This window comes from Orbicella franksi, chromosome 11 (genome assembly GCF_964199315.1).
Source record: "Orbicella franksi chromosome 11, jaOrbFran1.1, whole genome shotgun sequence".
Taxonomy (NCBI): domain Eukaryota; kingdom Metazoa; phylum Cnidaria; class Anthozoa; order Scleractinia; family Merulinidae; genus Orbicella; species Orbicella franksi.
In genome coordinates, this window is record NC_138155.1 from 16,025,168 (window position 1) to 16,040,640 (window position 15,473).

Below are 15,473 nucleotides of genomic sequence, written 5' to 3' on the forward strand. Positions count from 1 at the left end.
ACATTCAAGAGATTGCCTCCAGTGTGCTGCTCAGTGTTGCAGTGCTGTAATCAAACAAGAAAATCTTCTAATATGCTGTCAACTTGCTGGAAAAATAATTCAAAAAAAAAAAGACAACATTTTGAAAACAGAGGGATCAATGATGTGGAGGCGTATGGAAATCTTCTCTGAAGAGTCCAGTCCCAAAATGGGTCCAAAAGTCTACAACACGGCGTATTCCCAGGTGGTCACCCAGCCAGGTACTGACGCCGCCCAACAGGACTTGACTTCGGTGATCGGACGAGAACCGGTACGTTCCCTGTGGTGTGGTCGTAGACGAAAGAAACAACTCAAACCTTGCCCAATTGCTTGGACTCTCTTTTAAGTCTCTTAGAAGGAAGGCCTTTAATTGCTGTTGTGATGAATTTCCAATTACGTCTCGGCTACTTAACCCAGAGATTCCAAAGCCAGCTAAGACTTCAAATCACAAAAGGGCGATTCTCCAATGGTCAGTCATCAAAGCCACATTCAAGAGATTGCCTCCAGTGTGCTGCTCAGTGTTGCAGTGCTGTAATCAAACAAGAAAATCTTCTAATATGCTGTCAACTTGCTGGAAAAATAATTCAAAAAAAAAAAAGACAACATTTTGAAAACAGAGGGATCAATGATGTGGAGGCGTATGGAAATCTTCTCTGAAGAGTCCAGTCCCAAAATGGGTCCAAAAGTCTACAACACGGCGTATTCCCAGGTGGTCACCCAGCCAGGTACTGACGCCGCCCAACAGGACTTGACTTCGGTGATCGGACGAGAACCGGTACGTTCCCTGTGGTGTGGTCGTAGACGAAAGAAACAACTCAAACCTTGCCCAATTGCTTGGACTCTCTTTTAAGTCTCTTAGAAGGAAGGCCTTTAATTGCTGTTGTGATGAATTTCCAATTACGTCTCGGCTACTTAACCCAGAGATTCCAAAGCCAGCTAAGACTTCAAATCACAAAAGGGCGATTCTCCAATGGTCAGTCATCAAAGCCACATTCAAGAGATTGCCTCCAGTGTGCTGCTCAGTGTTGCAGTGCTGTAATCAAACAAGAAAATCTTCTAATATGCTGTCAACTTGCTGGAAAAATAATTCAAAAAAAAAAAGACAACATTTTGAAAACAGAGGGATCAATGATGTGGAGGCGTATGGAAATCTTCTCTGAAGAGTCCAGTCCCAAAATGGGTCCAAAAGTCTACAACACGGCGTATTCCCAGGTGGTCACCCAGCCAGGTACTGACGCCGCCCAACAGGACTTGACTTCGGTGATCGGACGAGAACCGGTACGTTCCCTGTGGTGTGGTCGTAGACGAAAGAAACAACTCAAACCTTGCCCAATTGCTTGGACTCTCTTTTAAGTCTCTTAGAAGGAAGGCCTTTAATTGCTGTTGTGATGAATTTCCAATTACGTCTCGGCTACTTAACCCAGAGATTCCAAAGCCAGCTAAGACTTCAAATCACAAAAGGGCGATTCTCCAATGGTCAGTCATCAAAGCCACATTCAAGAGATTGCCTCCAGTGTGCTGCTCAGTGTTGCAGTGCTGTAATCAAACAAGAAAATCTTCTAATATGCTGTCAACTTGCTGGAAAAATAATTCAAAAAAAAAAAAGACAACATTTTGAAAACAGAGGGATCAATGATGTGGAGGCGTATGGAAATCTTCTCTGAAGAGTCCAGTCCCAAAATGGGTCCAAAAGTCTACAACACGGCGTATTCCCAGGTGGTCACCCAGCCAGGTACTGACGCCGCCCAACAGGACTTGACTTCGGTGATCGGACGAGAACCGGTACGTTCCCTGTGGTGTGGTCGTAGACGAAAGAAACAACTCAAACCTTGCCCAATTGCTTGGACTCTCTTTTAAGTCTCTTAGAAGGAAGGCCTTTAATTGCTGTTGTCATGAATTTCCAATTACGTCTCGGCTACTTAACCCAGAGATTCCAAAGCCAGCTAAGACTTCAAATCACAAAAGGGCGATTCTCCAATGGTCAGTCATCAAAGCCACATTCAAGAGATTGCCTCCAGTGTGCTGCTCAGTGTTGCAGTGCTGTAATCAAACAAGAAAATCTTCTAATATGCTGTCAACTTGCTGGAAAAATAATTCAAAAAAAAAAAGACAACATTTTGAAAACAGAGGGATCAATGATGTGGAGGCGTATGGAAATCTTCTCTGAAGAGTCCAGTCCCAAAATGGGTCCAAAAGTCTACAACACGGCGTATTCCCAGGTGGTCACCCAGCCAGGTACTGACGCCGCCCAACAGGACTTGACTTCGGTGATCGGACGAGAACCGGTACGTTCCCTGTGGTGTGGTCGTAGACGAAAGAAACAACTCAAACCTTGCCCAATTGCTTGGACTCTCTTTTAAGTCTCTTAGAAGGAAGGCCTTTAATTGCTGTTGTGATGAATTTCCAATTACGTTTCGGCTACTTAACCCAGAGATTCCAAAGCCAGCTAAGACTTCAAATCACAAAAGGGCGATTCTCCAATGGTCAGTCATCAAAGCCACATTCAAGAGATTGCCTCCAGTGTGCTGCTCAGTGTTGCAGTGCTGTAATCAAACAAGAAAATCTTCTAATATGCTGTCAACTTGCTGGAAAAATAATTCAAAAAAAAAAAGACAACATTTTGAAAACAGAGGGATCAATGATGTGGAGGCGTATGGAAATCTTCTCTGAAGAGTCCAGTCCCAAAATGGGTCCAAAAGTCTACAACACGGCGTATTCCCAGGTGGTCACCCAGCCAGGTACTGACGCCGCCCAACAGGACTTGACTTCGGTGATCGGACGAGAACCGGTACGTTCCCTGTGGTGTGGTCGTAGACGAAAGAAACAACTCAAACCTTGCCCAATTGCTTGGACTCTCTTTTAAGTCTCTTAGAAGGAAGGCCTTTAATTGCTGTTGTGATGAATTTCCAATTACGTCTCGGCTACTTAACCCAGAGATTCCAAAGCCAGCTAAGACTTCAAATCACAAAAGGGCGATTCTCCAATGGTCAGTCATCAAAGCCACATTCAAGAGATTGCCTCCAGTGTGCTGCTCAGTGTTGCAGTGCTGTAATCAAACAAGAAAATCTTCTAATATGCTGTCAACTTGCTGGAAAAATAATTCAAAAAAAAAAGACAACATTTTGAAAACAGAGGGATCAATGATGTGGAGGCGTATGGAAATCTTCTCTGAAGAGTCCAGTCCCAAAATGGGTCCAAAAGTCTACAACACGGCGTATTCCCAGGTGGTCACCCAGCCAGGTACTGACGCCGCCCAACAGGACTTGACTTCGGTGATCGGACGAGAACCGGTACGTTCCCTGTGGTGTGGTCGTAGACGAAAGAAACAACTCAAACCTTGCCCAATTGCTTGGACTCTCTTTTAAGTCTCTTAGAAGGAAGGCCTTTAATTGCTGTTGTGATGAATTTCCAATTACGTTTCGGCTACTTAACCCAGAGATTCCAAAGCCAGCTAAGACTTCAAATCACAAAAGGGCGATTCTCCAATGGTCAGTCATCAAAGCCACATTCAAGAGATTGCCTCCAGTGTGCTGCTCAGTGTTGCAGTGCTGTAATCAAACAAGAAAATCTTCTAATATGCTGTCAACTTGCTGGAAAAATAATTCAAAAAAAAAAGACAACATTTTGAAAACAGAGGGATCAATGATGTGGAGGCGTATGGAAATCTTCTCTGAAGAGTCCAGTCCCAAAATGGGTCCAAAAGTCTACAACACGGCGTATTCCCAGGTGGTCACCCAGCCAGGTACTGACGCCGCCCAACAGGACTTGACTTCGGTGATCGGACGAGAACCGGTACGTTCCCTGTGGTGTGGTCGTAGACGAAAGAAACAACTCAAACCTTGCCCAATTGCTTGGACTCTCTTTTAAGTCTCTTAGAAGGAAGGCCTTTAATTGCTGTTGTGATGAATTTCCAATTACGTCTCGGCTACTTAACCCAGAGATTCCAAAGCCAGCTAAGACTTCAAATCACAAAAGGGCGATTCTCCAATGGTCAGTCATCAAAGCCACATTCAAGAGATTGCCTCCAGTGTGCTGCTCAGTGTTGCAGTGCTGTAATCAAACAAGAAAATCTTCTAATATGCTGTCAACTTGCTGGAAAAATAATTCAAAAAAAAAAAGACAACATTTTGAAAACAGAGGGATCAATGATGTGGAGGCGTATGGAAATCTTCTCTGAAGAGTCCAGTCCCAAAATGGGTCCAAAAGTCTACAACACGGCGTATTCCCAGGTGGTCACCCAGCCAGGTACTGACGCCGCCCAACAGGACTTGACTTCGGTGATCGGACGAGAACCGGTACGTTCCCTGTGGTGTGGTCGTAGACGAAAGAAACAACTCAAACCTTGCCCAATTGCTTGGACTCTCTTTTAAGTCTCTTAGAAGGAAGGCCTTTAATTGCTGTTGTGATGAATTTCCAATTACGTTTCGGCTACTTAACCCAGAGATTCCAAAGCCAGCTAAGACTTCAAATCACAAAAGGGCGATTCTCCAATGGTCAGTCATCAAAGCCACATTCAAGAGATTGCCTCCAGTGTGCTGCTCAGTGTTGCAGTGCTGTAATCAAACAAGAAAATCTTCTAATATGCTGTCAACTTGCTGGAAAAATAATTCAAAAAAAAAAAGACAACATTTTGAAAACAGAGGGATCAATGATGTGGAGGCGTATGGAAATCTTCTCTGAAGAGTCCAGTCCCAAAATGGGTCCAAAAGTCTACAACACGGCGTATTCCCAGGTGGTCACCCAGCCAGGTACTGACGCCGCCCAACAGGACTTGACTTCGGTGATCGGACGAGAACCGGTACGTTCCCTGTGGTGTGGTCGTAGACGAAAGAAACAACTCAAACCTTGCCCAATTGCTTGGACTCTCTTTTAAGTCTCTTAGAAGGAAGGCCTTTAATTGCTGTTGTGATGAATTTCCAATTACGTCTCGGCTACTTAACCCAGAGATTCCAAAGCCAGCTAAGACTTCAAATCACAAAAGGGCGATTCTCCAATGGTCAGTCATCAAAGCCACATTCAAGAGATTGCCTCCAGTGTGCTGCTCAGTGTTGCAGTGCTGTAATCAAACAAGAAAATCTTCTAATATGCTGTCAACTTGCTGGAAAAATAATTCAAAAAAAAAAGACAACATTTTGAAAACAGAGGGATCAATGATGTGGAGGCGTATGGAAATCTTCTCTGAAGAGTCCAGTCCCAAAATGGGTCCAAAAGTCTACAACACGGCGTATTCCCAGGTGGTCACCCAGCCAGGTACTGACGCCGCCCAACAGGACTTGACTTCGGTGATCGGACGAGAACCGGTACGTTCCCTGTGGTGTGGTCGTAGACGAAAGAAACAACTCAAACCTTGCCCAATTGCTTGGACTCTCTTTTAAGTCTCTTAGAAGGAAGGCCTTTAATTGCTGTTGTGATGAATTTCCAATTACGTTTCGGCTACTTAACCCAGAGATTCCAAAGCCAGCTAAGACTTCAAATCACAAAAGGGCGATTCTCCAATGGTCAGTCATCAAAGCCACATTCAAGAGATTGCCTCCAGTGTGCTGCTCAGTGTTGCAGTGCTGTAATCAAACAAGAAAATCTTCTAATATGCTGTCAACTTGCTGGAAAAATAATTCAAAAAAAAAAAGACAACATTTTGAAAACAGAGGGATCAATGATGTGGAGGCGTATGGAAATCTTCTCTGAAGAGTCCAGTCCCAAAATGGGTCCAAAAGTCTACAACACGGCGTATTCCCAGGTGGTCACCCAGCCAGGTACTGACGCCGCCCAACAGGACTTGACTTCGGTGATCGGACGAGAACCGGTACGTTCCCTGTGGTGTGGTCGTAGACGAAAGAAACAACTCAAACCTTGCCCAATTGCTTGGACTCTCTTTTAAGTCTCTTAGAAGGAAGGCCTTTAATTGCTGTTGTGATGAATTTCCAATTACGTCTCGGCTACTTAACCCAGAGATTCCAAAGCCAGCTAAGACTTCAAATCACAAAAGGGCGATTCTCCAATGGTCAGTCATCAAAGCCACATTCAAGAGATTGCCTCCAGTGTGCTGCTCAGTGTTGCAGTGCTGTAATCAAACAAGAAAATCTTCTAATATGCTGTCAACTTGCTGGAAAAATAATTCAAAAAAAAAAGACAACATTTTGAAAACAGAGGGATCAATGATGTGGAGGCGTATGGAAATCTTCTCTGAAGAGTCCAGTCCCAAAATGGGTCCAAAAGTCTACAACACGGCGTATTCCCAGGTGGTCACCCAGCCAGGTACTGACGCCGCCCAACAGGACTTGACTTCGGTGATCGGACGAGAACCGGTACGTTCCCTGTGGTGTGGTCGTAGACGAAAGAAACAACTCAAACCTTGCCCAATTGCTTGGACTCTCTTTTAAGTCTCTTAGAAGGAAGGCCTTTAATTGCTGTTGTGATGAATTTCCAATTACGTCTCGGCTACTTAACCCAGAGATTCCAAAGCCAGCTAAGACTTCAAATCACAAAAGGGCGATTCTCCAATGGTCAGTCATCAAAGCCACATTCAAGAGATTGCCTCCAGTGTGCTGCTCAGTGTTGCAGTGCTGTAATCAAACAAGAAAATCTTCTAATATGCTGTCAACTTGCTGGAAAAATAATTCAAAAAAAAAAAGACAACATTTTGAAAACAGAGGGATCAATGATGTGGAGGCGTATGGAAATCTTCTCTGAAGAGTCCAGTCCCAAAATGGGTCCAAAAGTCTACAACACGGCGTATTCCCAGGTGGTCACCCAGCCAGGTACTGACGCCGCCCAACAGGACTTGACTTCGGTGATCGGACGAGAACCGGTACGTTCCCTGTGGTGTGGTCGTAGACGAAAGAAACAACTCAAACCTTGCCCAATTGCTTGGACTCTCTTTTAAGTCTCTTAGAAGGAAGGCCTTTAATTGCTGTTGTGATGAATTTCCAATTACGTTTCGGCTACTTAACCCAGAGATTCCAAAGCCAGCTAAGACTTCAAATCACAAAAGGGCGATTCTCCAATGGTCAGTCATCAAAGCCACATTCAAGAGATTGCCTCCAGTGTGCTGCTCAGTGTTGCAGTGCTGTAATCAAACAAGAAAATCTTCTAATATGCTGTCAACTTGCTGGAAAAATAATTCAAAAAAAAAAAGACAACATTTTGAAAACAGAGGGATCAATGATGTGGAGGCGTATGGAAATCTTCTCTGAAGAGTCCAGTCCCAAAATGGGTCCAAAAGTCTACAACACGGCGTATTCCCAGGTGGTCACCCAGCCAGGTACTGACGCCGCCCAACAGGACTTGACTTCGGTGATCGGACGAGAACCGGTACGTTCCCTGTGGTGTGGTCGTAGACGAAAGAAACAACTCAAACCTTGCCCAATTGCTTGGACTCTCTTTTAAGTCTCTTAGAAGGAAGGCCTTTAATTGCTGTTGTCATGAATTTCCAATTACGTCTCGGCTACTTAACCCAGAGATTCCAAAGCCAGCTAAGACTTCAAATCACAAAAGGGCGATTCTCCAATGGTCAGTCATCAAAGCCACATTCAAGAGATTGCCTCCAGTGTGCTGCTCAGTGTTGCAGTGCTGTAATCAAACAAGAAAATCTTCTAATATGCTGTCAACTTGCTGGAAAAATAATTCAAAAAAAAAAGACAACATTTTGAAAACAGAGGGATCAATGATGTGGAGGCGTATGGAAATCTTCTCTGAAGAGTCCAGTCCCAAAATGGGTCCAAAAGTCTACAACACGGCGTATTCCCAGGTGGTCACCCAGCCAGGTACTGACGCCGCCCAACAGGACTTGACTTCGGTGATCGGACGAGAACCGGTACGTTCCCTGTGGTGTGGTCGTAGACGAAAGAAACAACTCAAACCTTGCCCAATTGCTTGGACTCTCTTTTAAGTCTCTTAGAAGGAAGGCCTTTAATTGCTGTTGTGATGAATTTCCAATTACGTCTCGGCTACTTAACCCAGAGATTCCAAAGCCAGCTAAGACTTCAAATCACAAAAGGGCGATTCTCCAATGGTCAGTCATCAAAGCCACATTCAAGAGATTGCCTCCAGTGTGCTGCTCAGTGTTGCAGTGCTGTAATCAAACAAGAAAATCTTCTAATATGCTGTCAACTTGCTGGAAAAATAATTCAAAAAAAAAAGACAACATTTTGAAAACAGAGGGATCAATGATGTGGAGGCGTATGGAAATCTTCTCTGAAGAGTCCAGTCCCAAAATGGGTCCAAAAGTCTACAACACGGCGTATTCCCAGGTGGTCACCCAGCCAGGTACTGACGCCGCCCAACAGGACTTGACTTCGGTGATCGGACGAGAACCGGTACGTTCCCTGTGGTGTGGTCGTAGACGAAAGAAACAACTCAAACCTTGCCCAATTGCTTGGACTCTCTTTTAAGTCTCTTAGAAGGAAGGCCTTTAATTGCTGTTGTGATGAATTTCCAATTACGTTTCGGCTACTTAACCCAGAGATTCCAAAGCCAGCTAAGACTTCAAATCACAAAAGGGCGATTCTCCAATGGTCAGTCATCAAAGCCACATTCAAGAGATTGCCTCCAGTGTGCTGCTCAGTGTTGCAGTGCTGTAATCAAACAAGAAAATCTTCTAATATGCTGTCAACTTGCTGGAAAAATAATTCAAAAAAAAAAAGACAACATTTTGAAAACAGAGGGATCAATGATGTGGAGGCGTATGGAAATCTTCTCTGAAGAGTCCAGTCCCAAAATGGGTCCAAAAGTCTACAACACGGCGTATTCCCAGGTGGTCACCCAGCCAGGTACTGACGCCGCCCAACAGGACTTGACTTCGGTGATCGGACGAGAACCGGTACGTTCCCTGTGGTGTGGTCGTAGACGAAAGAAACAACTCAAACCTTGCCCAATTGCTTGGACTCTCTTTTAAGTCTCTTAGAAGGAAGGCCTTTAATTGCTGTTGTGATGAATTTCCAATTACGTCTCGGCTACTTAACCCAGAGATTCCAAAGCCAGCTAAGACTTCAAATCACAAAAGGGCGATTCTCCAATGGTCAGTCATCAAAGCCACATTCAAGAGATTGCCTCCAGTGTGCTGCTCAGTGTTGCAGTGCTGTAATCAAACAAGAAAATCTTCTAATATGCTGTCAACTTGCTGGAAAAATAATTCAAAAAAAAAAGACAACATTTTGAAAACAGAGGGATCAATGATGTGGAGGCGTATGGAAATCTTCTCTGAAGAGTCCAGTCCCAAAATGGGTCCAAAAGTCTACAACACGGCGTATTCCCAGGTGGTCACCCAGCCAGGTACTGACGCCGCCCAACAGGACTTGACTTCGGTGATCGGACGAGAACCGGTACGTTCCCTGTGGTGTGGTCGTAGACGAAAGAAACAACTCAAACCTTGCCCAATTGCTTGGACTCTCTTTTAAGTCTCTTAGAAGGAAGGCCTTTAATTGCTGTTGTGATGAATTTCCAATTACGTCTCGGCTACTTAACCCAGAGATTCCAAAGCCAGCTAAGACTTCAAATCACAAAAGGGCGATTCTCCAATGGTCAGTCATCAAAGCCACATTCAAGAGATTGCCTCCAGTGTGCTGCTCAGTGTTGCAGTGCTGTAATCAAACAAGAAAATCTTCTAATATGCTGTCAACTTGCTGGAAAAATAATTCAAAAAAAAAAAGACAACATTTTGAAAACAGAGGGATCAATGATGTGGAGGCGTATGGAAATCTTCTCTGAAGAGTCCAGTCCCAAAATGGGTCCAAAAGTCTACAACACGGCGTATTCCCAGGTGGTCACCCAGCCAGGTACTGACGCCGCCCAACAGGACTTGACTTCGGTGATCGGACGAGAACCGGTACGTTCCCTGTGGTGTGGTCGTAGACGAAAGAAACAACTCAAACCTTGCCCAATTGCTTGGACTCTCTTTTAAGTCTCTTAGAAGGAAGGCCTTTAATTGCTGTTGTGATGAATTTCCAATTACGTCTCGGCTACTTAACCCAGAGATTCCAAAGCCAGCTAAGACTTCAAATCACAAAAGGGCGATTCTCCAATGGTCAGTCATCAAAGCCACATTCAAGAGATTGCCTCCAGTGTGCTGCTCAGTGTTGCAGTGCTGTAATCAAACAAGAAAATCTTCTAATATGCTGTCAACTTGCTGGAAAAATAATTCAAAAAAAAAAAGACAACATTTTGAAAACAGAGGGATCAATGATGTGGAGGCGTATGGAAATCTTCTCTGAAGAGTCCAGTCCCAAAATGGGTCCAAAAGTCTACAACACGGCGTATTCCCAGGTGGTCACCCAGCCAGGTACTGACGCCGCCCAACAGGACTTGACTTCGGTGATCGGACGAGAACCGGTACGTTCCCTGTGGTGTGGTCGTAGACGAAAGAAACAACTCAAACCTTGCCCAATTGCTTGGACTCTCTTTTAAGTCTCTTAGAAGGAAGGCCTTTAATTGCTGTTGTGATGAATTTCCAATTACGTCTCGGCTACTTAACCCAGAGATTCCAAAGCCAGCTAAGACTTCAAATCACAAAAGGGCGATTCTCCAATGGTCAGTCATCAAAGCCACATTCAAGAGATTGCCTCCAGTGTGCTGCTCAGTGTTGCAGTGCTGTAATCAAACAAGAAAATCTTCTAATATGCTGTCAACTTGCTGGAAAAATAATTCAAAAAAAAAAAGACAACATTTTGAAAACAGAGGGATCAATGATGTGGAGGCGTATGGAAATCTTCTCTGAAGAGTCCAGTCCCAAAATGGGTCCAAAAGTCTACAACACGGCGTATTCCCAGGTGGTCACCCAGCCAGGTACTGACGCCGCCCAACAGGACTTGACTTCGGTGATCGGACGAGAACCGGTACGTTCCCTGTGGTGTGGTCGTAGACGAAAGAAACAACTCAAACCTTGCCCAATTGCTTGGACTCTCTTTTAAGTCTCTTAGAAGGAAGGCCTTTAATTGCTGTTGTGATGAATTTCCAATTACGTCTCGGCTACTTAACCCAGAGATTCCAAAGCCAGCTAAGACTTCAAATCACAAAAGGGCGATTCTCCAATGGTCAGTCATCAAAGCCACATTCAAGAGATTGCCTCCAGTGTGCTGCTCAGTGTTGCAGTGCTGTAATCAAACAAGAAAATCTTCTAATATGCTGTCAACTTGCTGGAAAAATAATTCAAAAAAAAAAAAGACAACATTTTGAAAACAGAGGGATCAATGATGTGGAGGCGTATGGAAATCTTCTCTGAAGAGTCCAGTCCCAAAATGGGTCCAAAAGTCTACAACACGGCGTATTCCCAGGTGGTCACCCAGCCAGGTACTGACGCCGCCCAACAGGACTTGACTTCGGTGATCGGACGAGAACCGGTACGTTCCCTGTGGTGTGGTCGTAGACGAAAGAAACAACTCAAACCTTGCCCAATTGCTTGGACTCTCTTTTAAGTCTCTTAGAAGGAAGGCCTTTAATTGCTGTTGTGATGAATTTCCAATTACGTCTCGGCTACTTAACCCAGAGATTCCAAAGCCAGCTAAGACTTCAAATCACAAAAGGGCGATTCTCCAATGGTCAGTCATCAAAGCCACATTCAAGAGATTGCCTCCAGTGTGCTGCTCAGTGTTGCAGTGCTGTAATCAAACAAGAAAATCTTCTAATATGCTGTCAACTTGCTGGAAAAATAATTCAAAAAAAAAAGACAACATTTTGAAAACAGAGGGATCAATGATGTGGAGGCGTATGGAAATCTTCTCTGAAGAGTCCAGTCCCAAAATGGGTCCAAAAGTCTACAACACGGCGTATTCCCAGGTGGTCACCCAGCCAGGTACTGACGCCGCCCAACAGGACTTGACTTCGGTGATCGGACGAGAACCGGTACGTTCCCTGTGGTGTGGTCGTAGACGAAAGAAACAACTCAAACCTTGCCCAATTGCTTGGACTCTCTTTTAAGTCTCTTAGAAGGAAGGCCTTTAATTGCTGTTGTGATGAATTTCCAATTACGTCTCGGCTACTTAACCCAGAGATTCCAAAGCCAGCTAAGACTTCAAATCACAAAAGGGCGATTCTCCAATGGTCAGTCATCAAAGCCACATTCAAGAGATTGCCTCCAGTGTGCTGCTCAGTGTTGCAGTGCTGTAATCAAACAAGAAAATCTTCTAATATGCTGTCAACTTGCTGGAAAAATAATTCAAAAAAAAAAGACAACATTTTGAAAACAGAGGGATCAATGATGTGGAGGCGTATGGAAATCTTCTCTGAAGAGTCCAGTCCCAAAATGGGTCCAAAAGTCTACAACACGGCGTATTCCCAGGTGGTCACCCAGCCAGGTACTGACGCCGCCCAACAGGACTTGACTTCGGTGATCGGACGAGAACCGGTACGTTCCCTGTGGTGTGGTCGTAGACGAAAGAAACAACTCAAACCTTGCCCAATTGCTTGGACTCTCTTTTAAGTCTCTTAGAAGGAAGGCCTTTAATTGCTGTTGTGATGAATTTCCAATTACGTCTCGGCTACTTAACCCAGAGATTCCAAAGCCAGCTAAGACTTCAAATCACAAAAGGGCGATTCTCCAATGGTCAGTCATCAAAGCCACATTCAAGAGATTGCCTCCAGTGTGCTGCTCAGTGTTGCAGTGCTGTAATCAAACAAGAAAATCTTCTAATATGCTGTCAACTTGCTGGAAAAATAATTCAAAAAAAAAAAGACAACATTTTGAAAACAGAGGGATCAATGATGTGGAGGCGTATGGAAATCTTCTCTGAAGAGTCCAGTCCCAAAATGGGTCCAAAAGTCTACAACACGGCGTATTCCCAGGTGGTCACCCAGCCAGGTACTGACGCCGCCCAACAGGACTTGACTTCGGTGATCGGACGAGAACCGGTACGTTCCCTGTGGTGTGGTCGTAGACGAAAGAAACAACTCAAACCTTGCCCAATTGCTTGGACTCTCTTTTAAGTCTCTTAGAAGGAAGGCCTTTAATTGCTGTTGTGATGAATTTCCAATTACGTCTCGGCTACTTAACCCAGAGATTCCAAAGCCAGCTAAGACTTCAAATCACAAAAGGGCGATTCTCCAATGGTCAGTCATCAAAGCCACATTCAAGAGATTGCCTCCAGTGTGCTGCTCAGTGTTGCAGTGCTGTAATCAAACAAGAAAATCTTCTAATATGCTGTCAACTTGCTGGAAAAATAATTCAAAAAAAAAAAGACAACATTTTGAAAACAGAGGGATCAATGATGTGGAGGCGTATGGAAATCTTCTCTGAAGAGTCCAGTCCCAAAATGGGTCCAAAAGTCTACAACACGGCGTATTCCCAGGTGGTCACCCAGCCAGGTACTGACGCCGCCCAACAGGACTTGACTTCGGTGATCGGACGAGAACCGGTACGTTCCCTGTGGTGTGGTCGTAGACGAAAGAAACAACTCAAACCTTGCCCAATTGCTTGGACTCTCTTTTAAGTCTCTTAGAAGGAAGGCCTTTAATTGCTGTTGTGATGAATTTCCAATTACGTCTCGGCTACTTAACCCAGAGATTCCAAAGCCAGCTAAGACTTCAAATCACAAAAGGGCGATTCTCCAATGGTCAGTCATCAAAGCCACATTCAAGAGATTGCCTCCAGTGTGCTGCTCAGTGTTGCAGTGCTGTAATCAAACAAGAAAATCTTCTAATATGCTGTCAACTTGCTGGAAAAATAATTCAAAAAAAAAAAGACAACATTTTGAAAACAGAGGGATCAATGATGTGGAGGCGTATGGAAATCTTCTCTGAAGAGTCCAGTCCCAAAATGGGTCCAAAAGTCTACAACACGGCGTATTCCCAGGTGGTCACCCAGCCAGGTACTGACGCCGCCCAACAGGACTTGACTTCGGTGATCGGACGAGAACCGGTACGTTCCCTGTGGTGTGGTCGTAGACGAAAGAAACAACTCAAACCTTGCCCAATTGCTTGGACTCTCTTTTAAGTCTCTTAGAAGGAAGGCCTTTAATTGCTGTTGTGATGAATTTCCAATTACGTCTCGGCTACTTAACCCAGAGATTCCAAAGCCAGCTAAGACTTCAAATCACAAAAGGGCGATTCTCCAATGGTCAGTCATCAAAGCCACATTCAAGAGATTGCCTCCAGTGTGCTGCTCAGTGTTGCAGTGCTGTAATCAAACAAGAAAATCTTCTAATATGCTGTCAACTTGCTGGAAAAATAATTCAAAAAAAAAAAAGACAACATTTTGAAAACAGAGGGATCAATGATGTGGAGGCGTATGGAAATCTTCTCTGAAGAGTCCAGTCCCAAAATGGGTCCAAAAGTCTACAACACGGCGTATTCCCAGGTGGTCACCCAGCCAGGTACTGACGCCGCCCAACAGGACTTGACTTCGGTGATCGGACGAGAACCGGTACGTTCCCTGTGGTGTGGTCGTAGACGAAAGAAACAACTCAAACCTTGCCCAATTGCTTGGACTCTCTTTTAAGTCTCTTAGAAGGAAGGCCTTTAATTGCTGTTGTGATGAATTTCCAATTACGTCTCGGCTACTTAACCCAGAGATTCCAAAGCCAGCTAAGACTTCAAATCACAAAAGGGCGATTCTCCAATGGTCAGTCATCAAAGCCACATTCAAGAGATTGCCTCCAGTGTGCTGCTCAGTGTTGCAGTGCTGTAATCAAACAAGAAAATCTTCTAATATGCTGTCAACTTGCTGGAAAAATAATTCAAAAAAAAAAAGACAACATTTTGAAAACAGAGGGATCAATGATGTGGAGGCGTATGGAAATCTTCTCTGAAGAGTCCAGTCCCAAAATGGGTCCAAAAGTCTACAACACGGCGTATTCCCAGGTGGTCACCCAGCCAGGTACTGACGCCGCCCAACAGGACTTGACTTCGGTGATCGGACGAGAACCGGTACGTTCCCTGTGGTGTGGTCGTAGACGAAAGAAACAACTCAAACCTTGCCCAATTGCTTGGACTCTCTTTTAAGTCTCTTAGAAGGAAGGCCTTTAATTGCTGTTGTGATGAATTTCCAATTACGTCTCGGCTACTTAACCCAGAGATTCCAAAGCCAGCTAAGACTTCAAATCACAAAAGGGCGATTCTCCAATGGTCAGTCATCAAAGCCACATTCAAGAGATTGCCTCCAGTGTGCTGCTCAGTGTTGCAGTGCTGTAATCAAACAAGAAAATCTTCTAATATGCTGTCAACTTGCTGGAAAAATAATTCAAAAAAAAAAAGACAACATTTTGAAAACAGAGGGATCAATGATGTGGAGGCGTATGGAAATCTTCTCTGAAGAGTCCAGTCCCAAAATGGGTCCAAAAGTCTACAACACGGCGTATTCCCAGGTGGTCACCCAGCCAGGTACTGACGCCGCCCAACAGGACTTGACTTCGGTGATCGGACGAGAACCGGTACGTTCCCTGTGGTGTGGTCGTAGACGAAAGAAACAACTCAAACCTTGCCCAATTGCTTGGACTCTCTTTTAAGTCTCTTAGAAGGAAGGCCTTTAA

At 44.5% G+C, this 15,473-nt stretch overlaps 31 non-coding genes across 31 annotated transcripts; all 31 read right to left on the reverse strand.

Annotated features, from left to right (window-relative positions):
• Positions 1–198: 198 nt before the first annotated feature.
• Positions 199–317, reverse strand: LOC145461268 (5S ribosomal RNA). Its single transcript, XR_014040411.1, has one exon. It is a non-coding gene; the product is annotated as a 5S ribosomal RNA (ribosomal RNA).
• Positions 318–702: 385 nt separating this feature from the next.
• LOC145461269 (5S ribosomal RNA) lies at positions 703–821 on the reverse strand. Its single transcript, XR_014040412.1, has one exon. It is a non-coding gene; the product is annotated as a 5S ribosomal RNA (ribosomal RNA).
• Positions 822–1,205: 384 nt separating this feature from the next.
• On the reverse strand, positions 1,206–1,324 carry LOC145461271 (5S ribosomal RNA). The gene has a single exon (XR_014040414.1). It is a non-coding gene; the product is annotated as a 5S ribosomal RNA (ribosomal RNA).
• A 385-nt stretch (positions 1,325–1,709) lies between these two features.
• Positions 1,710–1,828, reverse strand: LOC145461272 (5S ribosomal RNA). The gene has a single exon (XR_014040415.1). It is a non-coding gene; the product is annotated as a 5S ribosomal RNA (ribosomal RNA).
• Positions 1,829–2,212: 384 nt separating this feature from the next.
• Positions 2,213–2,331, reverse strand: LOC145461273 (5S ribosomal RNA). The gene has a single exon (XR_014040416.1). It is a non-coding gene; the product is annotated as a 5S ribosomal RNA (ribosomal RNA).
• Positions 2,332–2,715: 384 nt separating this feature from the next.
• Positions 2,716–2,834, reverse strand: LOC145461274 (5S ribosomal RNA). The gene has a single exon (XR_014040417.1). It is a non-coding gene; the product is annotated as a 5S ribosomal RNA (ribosomal RNA).
• Positions 2,835–3,217: 383 nt separating this feature from the next.
• On the reverse strand, positions 3,218–3,336 carry LOC145461275 (5S ribosomal RNA). The gene has a single exon (XR_014040418.1). It is a non-coding gene; the product is annotated as a 5S ribosomal RNA (ribosomal RNA).
• Positions 3,337–3,719: 383 nt separating this feature from the next.
• On the reverse strand, positions 3,720–3,838 carry LOC145461276 (5S ribosomal RNA). The gene has a single exon (XR_014040419.1). It is a non-coding gene; the product is annotated as a 5S ribosomal RNA (ribosomal RNA).
• Positions 3,839–4,222: 384 nt separating this feature from the next.
• On the reverse strand, positions 4,223–4,341 carry LOC145461277 (5S ribosomal RNA). Its single transcript, XR_014040420.1, has one exon. It is a non-coding gene; the product is annotated as a 5S ribosomal RNA (ribosomal RNA).
• Positions 4,342–4,725: 384 nt separating this feature from the next.
• LOC145461278 (5S ribosomal RNA) lies at positions 4,726–4,844 on the reverse strand. Its single transcript, XR_014040421.1, has one exon. It is a non-coding gene; the product is annotated as a 5S ribosomal RNA (ribosomal RNA).
• A 383-nt stretch (positions 4,845–5,227) lies between these two features.
• On the reverse strand, positions 5,228–5,346 carry LOC145461280 (5S ribosomal RNA). The gene has a single exon (XR_014040422.1). It is a non-coding gene; the product is annotated as a 5S ribosomal RNA (ribosomal RNA).
• A 384-nt stretch (positions 5,347–5,730) lies between these two features.
• On the reverse strand, positions 5,731–5,849 carry LOC145461281 (5S ribosomal RNA). Its single transcript, XR_014040423.1, has one exon. It is a non-coding gene; the product is annotated as a 5S ribosomal RNA (ribosomal RNA).
• A 383-nt stretch (positions 5,850–6,232) lies between these two features.
• LOC145461283 (5S ribosomal RNA) lies at positions 6,233–6,351 on the reverse strand. The gene has a single exon (XR_014040425.1). It is a non-coding gene; the product is annotated as a 5S ribosomal RNA (ribosomal RNA).
• A 384-nt stretch (positions 6,352–6,735) lies between these two features.
• Positions 6,736–6,854, reverse strand: LOC145461284 (5S ribosomal RNA). Its single transcript, XR_014040427.1, has one exon. It is a non-coding gene; the product is annotated as a 5S ribosomal RNA (ribosomal RNA).
• A 384-nt stretch (positions 6,855–7,238) lies between these two features.
• On the reverse strand, positions 7,239–7,357 carry LOC145461285 (5S ribosomal RNA). The gene has a single exon (XR_014040428.1). It is a non-coding gene; the product is annotated as a 5S ribosomal RNA (ribosomal RNA).
• A 383-nt stretch (positions 7,358–7,740) lies between these two features.
• Positions 7,741–7,859, reverse strand: LOC145461286 (5S ribosomal RNA). The gene has a single exon (XR_014040429.1). It is a non-coding gene; the product is annotated as a 5S ribosomal RNA (ribosomal RNA).
• Positions 7,860–8,242: 383 nt separating this feature from the next.
• LOC145461287 (5S ribosomal RNA) lies at positions 8,243–8,361 on the reverse strand. The gene has a single exon (XR_014040430.1). It is a non-coding gene; the product is annotated as a 5S ribosomal RNA (ribosomal RNA).
• A 384-nt stretch (positions 8,362–8,745) lies between these two features.
• LOC145461288 (5S ribosomal RNA) lies at positions 8,746–8,864 on the reverse strand. The gene has a single exon (XR_014040431.1). It is a non-coding gene; the product is annotated as a 5S ribosomal RNA (ribosomal RNA).
• Positions 8,865–9,247: 383 nt separating this feature from the next.
• On the reverse strand, positions 9,248–9,366 carry LOC145461289 (5S ribosomal RNA). The gene has a single exon (XR_014040432.1). It is a non-coding gene; the product is annotated as a 5S ribosomal RNA (ribosomal RNA).
• Positions 9,367–9,750: 384 nt separating this feature from the next.
• LOC145461290 (5S ribosomal RNA) lies at positions 9,751–9,869 on the reverse strand. Its single transcript, XR_014040433.1, has one exon. It is a non-coding gene; the product is annotated as a 5S ribosomal RNA (ribosomal RNA).
• Positions 9,870–10,253: 384 nt separating this feature from the next.
• LOC145461291 (5S ribosomal RNA) lies at positions 10,254–10,372 on the reverse strand. Its single transcript, XR_014040434.1, has one exon. It is a non-coding gene; the product is annotated as a 5S ribosomal RNA (ribosomal RNA).
• Positions 10,373–10,756: 384 nt separating this feature from the next.
• Positions 10,757–10,875, reverse strand: LOC145461292 (5S ribosomal RNA). Its single transcript, XR_014040435.1, has one exon. It is a non-coding gene; the product is annotated as a 5S ribosomal RNA (ribosomal RNA).
• A 385-nt stretch (positions 10,876–11,260) lies between these two features.
• On the reverse strand, positions 11,261–11,379 carry LOC145461294 (5S ribosomal RNA). Its single transcript, XR_014040437.1, has one exon. It is a non-coding gene; the product is annotated as a 5S ribosomal RNA (ribosomal RNA).
• Positions 11,380–11,762: 383 nt separating this feature from the next.
• Positions 11,763–11,881, reverse strand: LOC145461296 (5S ribosomal RNA). Its single transcript, XR_014040438.1, has one exon. It is a non-coding gene; the product is annotated as a 5S ribosomal RNA (ribosomal RNA).
• Positions 11,882–12,264: 383 nt separating this feature from the next.
• On the reverse strand, positions 12,265–12,383 carry LOC145461297 (5S ribosomal RNA). Its single transcript, XR_014040439.1, has one exon. It is a non-coding gene; the product is annotated as a 5S ribosomal RNA (ribosomal RNA).
• Positions 12,384–12,767: 384 nt separating this feature from the next.
• Positions 12,768–12,886, reverse strand: LOC145461298 (5S ribosomal RNA). Its single transcript, XR_014040440.1, has one exon. It is a non-coding gene; the product is annotated as a 5S ribosomal RNA (ribosomal RNA).
• Positions 12,887–13,270: 384 nt separating this feature from the next.
• Positions 13,271–13,389, reverse strand: LOC145461299 (5S ribosomal RNA). The gene has a single exon (XR_014040441.1). It is a non-coding gene; the product is annotated as a 5S ribosomal RNA (ribosomal RNA).
• A 384-nt stretch (positions 13,390–13,773) lies between these two features.
• LOC145461300 (5S ribosomal RNA) lies at positions 13,774–13,892 on the reverse strand. The gene has a single exon (XR_014040442.1). It is a non-coding gene; the product is annotated as a 5S ribosomal RNA (ribosomal RNA).
• Positions 13,893–14,277: 385 nt separating this feature from the next.
• LOC145461301 (5S ribosomal RNA) lies at positions 14,278–14,396 on the reverse strand. Its single transcript, XR_014040443.1, has one exon. It is a non-coding gene; the product is annotated as a 5S ribosomal RNA (ribosomal RNA).
• Positions 14,397–14,780: 384 nt separating this feature from the next.
• On the reverse strand, positions 14,781–14,899 carry LOC145461302 (5S ribosomal RNA). Its single transcript, XR_014040444.1, has one exon. It is a non-coding gene; the product is annotated as a 5S ribosomal RNA (ribosomal RNA).
• A 384-nt stretch (positions 14,900–15,283) lies between these two features.
• LOC145461303 (5S ribosomal RNA) lies at positions 15,284–15,402 on the reverse strand. Its single transcript, XR_014040445.1, has one exon. It is a non-coding gene; the product is annotated as a 5S ribosomal RNA (ribosomal RNA).
• Between the last annotated feature and the right edge of the window lie 71 nt (positions 15,403–15,473).